The sequence below is a fragment of the Elephas maximus genome, chromosome 2 (genome assembly GCF_024166365.1).
Source record: "Elephas maximus indicus isolate mEleMax1 chromosome 2, mEleMax1 primary haplotype, whole genome shotgun sequence".
Taxonomy (NCBI): domain Eukaryota; kingdom Metazoa; phylum Chordata; class Mammalia; order Proboscidea; family Elephantidae; genus Elephas; species Elephas maximus.
Window position 1 is genome coordinate 11,987,841 of NC_064820.1, and position 6,000 is coordinate 11,993,840.

A 6,000-nucleotide genomic window follows, 5' to 3' on the forward strand; every position below is an offset into this window, starting at 1 on the left:
CTGGTTATGAACAATAATAATATTCTACAGAGCAGAGGAAATCCTCAAAAGTAAAATTATAGCTTTGCTGTTAATATTGATTAAGCTAAATTCCTATTCAATTTTGACCAAACTCCACTGTTTTAAGCCCTTCTGGAAACAAAAAATACTCCCTCTGCCCCTCCTTGAGTTTCTTTGAACTATTCCAATAAAAGAGTTGATTTACAAAGATGGAAAGGGCACAGCTTTTGCATAGATCAATTTAGTCTTGAATTAAAATGTTTAATTTAGGCTTTCTAGAAATATATACCTCCAAATAATCTCTTTCCCACTGCTTTTCTTTAAAAAAAAAAAAAAAAAGGAGAGAGAGAGAGACTCAAATGACTTGTCAAGAGCCACAAAATGAATAAAAGTAACATGGGATGTTGTTCCCTTGGGAGCCTCTTCAAACTTCCCCCCCCTTCCCTCCTTCCTTGCTTCCCTCCTTTTCTCCCCCTCTCTCTGAGCTGTGTAGAAGGTCAGCTTCCCATCCAGGTTTGCTTTGCCTCTTCCTTTGTGAAGTGTTTAAGTTTCCTTCTACACTCCTCTTCATATTATCCACAGCTAATGTCGCTGCCATCCACTACAATGCTCCAATATTTAACCAAACCCTCCACCAGAACCTGGCACATGGTCCCAACTTTTCTCCAGCTGTCTTTGAAAGGATGCTGCAAAGGTGTGTTCTGGCCTCAGGAGCAACCTGCGTGAGTCATGTCTTCAACAGCCGATATGCACCTGGGGCAAAAAGCCTAAAATGCTGAAAAATTAGGTGCATCTATGGTTCTCCTTCACTGGCCATTCCCCACTCTCTGAAGGAGTGTGTATATGCCCTGTGCATTCCCTATGAACTTATCTGACCACTTTCAGCAGGAACACATCTTGCTATGAGACCATCATGACTGGGAGGTGAATGTTGATGCTGTCATACAACACTCCGAGCTGTCAGGCCCTCAAAGCACAACTGCTCCTCTTCCTACCTTTGTCACTCATCAGCATTCCATCCACGTGACACACCCACACACTGGACCAAGGACAGGCTGAGTGTGAAAGCTCCTGCTACACTAAACAAGGCAGCTTCTCCCTGGGAGCACTTCGCCTTCAGAGATAAGCATTTATGAGGTAACACTGTGTTAGGGAAAGAGACAACAAGTACCACAAACTTAATAATTGACTTTCCCCCAAATTTCCGAGTCTTACTAAAAACATATTATTTGCAATTTATGTACATGAAGTTGAAAAATAATTAAGCAAAAACATTTTCAAGATAAAAAAGAAGTCATCTGTTCTTCACGCCTGGCACAGAAGGAAGTGATGGAATTCAAGTGAGAGGAATTCAAGCCCCCAATAATCTGTGAGCACCTACTAAGTATACCATGGACCGCCAGAGAACAAACAAATCAGTCATAAAAGAAATGCAACCAGAATGATCCTTAGAAGCGGGGATGGTGAGACTCACCTTGCATACTTTGGTCGCTTTGTCAGGAAAGACCACTCGCTATGAAAGGACATCATGGTTGATAAAGTGGGGGGTTGGTAAAGACGAGAGCTCTCGGTAAGATGGATTGACACAGTGGCAGAAGCAATAGACTTAAACATAGCAATGATCATGAAGATGGTTCAGGTTCGGGAAACATTTCGTTCCGTTATACGTAAGGTTACCATGACTCGGTACCAACTCAAGGGCAAAACTAACAACACCAACAAGTATGTTTGCTCTTGAAGACATTAATGCAGTGGGATTTTGCACATGAAATATTTACTGTGGACTTACTGTGACAAATTCCACTTGAATTGCCTGGGATGTTCCCATGTCTAGCCCTGGAAATCCAGCACCCCAGGTACTCTCTCAGTCTCATGCAAACTGAGAGTTGATCACCTTACTTAGACCACACACACAAAGGTCTTTGGTAAAATCCATTTACTTTTTAAAAATTATTTCCAGTTTATCCTTGCAAATAATAAAACCTGAGAGTCCAAAAGAGCAGTGTTATGGATGGAATTGTGTCTCCCCAAAATATGAGTTAAAGTCCTCAGCTCTGTACCTGTAAATATCACCTATTTTGGAAATACAGGTTTTTTGTTATGTTAATGAGGTCATACCAGCATCGAGTGGATCCTAAACCTAATCCTCCTTGAGTGGTGTCTTATAAAAAGAGTAGAATGGTCACAGAGACACATACACAAAGGGAAGACAGCCAAGGAACACCAACGAACACATGGGGCTACTGACAAGGAAAGACCCTTCCCTAGAGCTGATAAAAAGTCCACAGGGTTCCAGAGGGACCTCTGGGAGGGCACCTGGTGGCACTTCCACTTCCTGTGGCTCTTGCCCCTGTATGTCGGTGGCAGCTGCTACACCTGGACCCCTCGGGCTTGGGGACTCCCAACTTAGTCGATCCCCTGACTTAAATTCTGAGCCTACAAAACTGAGACAATAAACTACTGTTCTTCAAAGCAGTCCGCTGGTTGTGTTTGTGTTACTGCAGCTGTAGGAAGCTAAGACAGGCAGTCAAGAGTAATGCTCCCTCTTTCTCCAGACCCCCAAAGAGAAAACATTAACAGGTTTCCTGTAAATATTGAGACGTAATTATACATACAGGCATCCTTGTTTTATTTATTTACTTATTAGTTTTAGAAACTGTAGCATACTATTCCTGTCAGCATCTTTCTTTTATAATTTTTTATGATTAAATATCTCAAATATACAAAAGAGAAGTTAATGTTACACATCTCTTTATGATACCCATGTTCCCACCACTCAGGTTTTAAAAATATTAAAAAAGCAAACAAACAAAAAAGCCATTGCCACCTAGTCGATTCCAACTCATGGTGACCCCATGTGTTACAGAGTAGAACTGCTCCATAGGGTTTCTTGACTATGACCTTTTGGAAGGAAGATCATCAGAACTTTCTTCTGGCTTTTCATTGGACCTTTCTTCTGCAATGCTGCTAGGTGGGTTTGAACCACCAACCTTTAGATTAGCACCCAAGCACAATGCGTTTGTGCCACCCAGGGTCCTTTAGAAAATAAGAGGTCATCGTCGACTTGATGGCAACTAACAACATAATAAATACAGTAGAGTGTATAGACCTTAAGCATACAACTCAAAGTCTTATTTATGAATACTCAAGTAACCACATAGGTCAAGGTATAGAGTATTTCCAATGCCCCGTGAGACTCTCTTGTGCCCTTTATTAGTCAATACCCACACCCCAGAGGAAACCATTCTTCTGACTTCCATCACCATAGATTAAAGTTGTCTGAACTTGAGCTTCACGTAAATGGCATCATGTAACGTTAGATCTTTTGTGTCTTTCACTCTTATGATGCCATTGGGATTCTTCCAGGCTGTTGTCTACCTGTCCTGTGTTCTTTTCATTTCATGTAGTGTTTTATCATATTAATATGCCACAATCTAGGCATTCTACTATTGAAGGACATTTCTTTTCTTCCCGTTTTTTGGCTATTGTGAATGACCCTACTATGTTTGGTGGACATATGTTCTCACTTCTTTTAGATATATGTACCTAGATGAAGAATTGATCATATGTAAGCGTAACTTTAAATATATTTCATTTTCTTTCAAATTACATATTTTCTGTTTAAAATTAGCCATCAGTCTTATTGTTGCTCCTTTGATAATAATTTGTCTTTTTTCACTATTCTTAAGATTTTTATCCTCGTCCTAATTTTTCAGCCTTTGGACTAAGATGATCATAGATATGTGGGTTTTATTTTTCTTATCCTGTTTGGGGCTTGTTGAGATCTTTGATTTTGTGAGTGCTGCATTTCATCAATTTTGGAAAATTCACAGCATTATCTCTATAAATACTATTGGTGCTCCAATCTCTCTCTTTTCTCTCTCTGGGGTCAAACTACACTTACGTTAGACCTTGTATCCAAGAAGTCACTTACAAAATGTTTGGATTTTTTATTATTCTTTCTTTATCTTTTTTTTTTTAATAGACTTACCTCTGGATTCAACATCTTCTTCTGTGTCCAATGTCCTGCTGAACTCATCTAATTAGTTCTTAATTTTAGATATTTTACTTTGCAGTAATTTCAGCAAAGTAGAATCACTTTTTTATAGATGCCGAAATTCTGATTCTTTGTTAAAATGTTCCTTTTTTCATCAATCTTTATTTTTCCTGTATTTTTAATATATTAATCATAGTTATTTTGAAGCACGTCTGCTAATCCCGCTATCTGAAACATCTACATGTCTGTATCTATTGATTGTTTTTCCTTTTGATTTTTTTAAACACGTTTCCCTGCCTCTTCCTAATGTCTACTAATTTTTAATTATATGGCAAAATTGTTTATTAAAGAACCACCAGGTGATGATTCCTCTTTCCTCTATTAGTCTGATAGGTTGAGGCTAATTGTCTCAATCCAATAAGGTACTAAGATGGGACCGGAGAGGTCAGCGCTCCAGGGCTTAGGAACCATGTAAGCCCCATGTGGTCTTGGTCCCATGGGCAACAGGCAGCCGTTGGAGAGCCTCGAGCAGGGTCATATATGACCTGATCATTTTTGGACTTGAGAAACTCCCTCCAGCTGCCTGGAAACTGGATGCAGTCAAGAGAAGCTGAGGGCTCCCTACCAGGTGGCTGCATCTCCCAGGGCTCCACAGCTGCCACTCCTCACCTCATCCAGACCTTGCAGGCTGGTGTTTTCAAGAGTTTGGCCCTCTCAAGGGATGGAAGGGAACCAGCCCCAGGGAAGGTGCTGGGGAGGAGTAACAGCTAGACTATGACCCATCAGGCATCTAGCTTGCTGCATCCTCACCAGATTTGGTGGGAAGTCTCAGGATTGGCCCCTGGGCAGCAGGTTTAGAGAATCACAGCATGTTGGCGTCCTACTTATTGAGGGGGAGAGACTCCCCACCCAATGCAATTCAGATCTTTGTCAGCACCCAAAGCACACAACTCACCAATGCAAATGTGCATTGTCTGAAAAACTCATGTCCCTTGCCTCTGATGAGCACAAGATGAAATGACAAATGCGCTAAACCATCAGCACCCTTATTCCTAGAAGACAGTTTCCAGGAAGCCGAATTCAGAAACCCTTGGGGAAAGCAGTTGTGCCTGCTCCCATTCCCTCCATTCTGTGGAGAGCAGCCACTGGGTTAAGTTCAGCATGTGTCTGCCAATGGCGTATGACTTAGAGACAAAGTGTCCCTTTGCTGCACTAACCAAAAGAATCAAACCAAACTAGTTGCTGTCAAGTCAACTCCAACTCATGATGACCCCATGTTTGCAGTGTAGAACTCTGCCCCATAGGGTTTTCAAGGCCGTGACCTTACAGAAGCAGATTGCTAGGCCTTTATTCTGAGGCGCCTCTGGGTGGGTTCAAACTACCAACCATTTGCCCCAACCAGACTCTTCTTTCTACCCTATTTGCCAGAAATAATGTGAAGAACGGATATTTATTTGTAATTATTGAGAATGGGAATTCCAGAACACTTAATTGTGCTCATGAGGAACCTTTACATAGATCAAGAACCAGTTGTTCGGGCAGAACAAGGGGATACTGATTGGTTTAAAGTCAGGAAAGGTGTGTGTCAGGGTTGTGTTCTTTCACCATAGATATTCAATCTGTACGCTGAGCAAATAATCCGAGAAGCTGAACTATATGAAGAAGAACGGGGCATCAGGATTGGAGGAAGACTCGTTAACAACCTGCATTATGCAGATGACACAACCTTGCTTGCTGAAAGTGAAGAGGATTTGAAGCACTTACTAATGACGATCAAAGACCACAGCTGTCAGTATGGATTACACCTCAACATAAAGAAAACAAAAATCCTCACAACTGGTCCAATGAGCAACATCGTGATAAATGGAGAAAAGATTGAAGTTGTCAAGGATTTCATTTGACTTGGATCCACAATCAACAGCCACTGAAGCAGCAGTCAAGAAATCAAAAGAGGCATTGCATTGGGCAAATCTGCTACAAAGGACCTCTTTAAAATGTTGAAA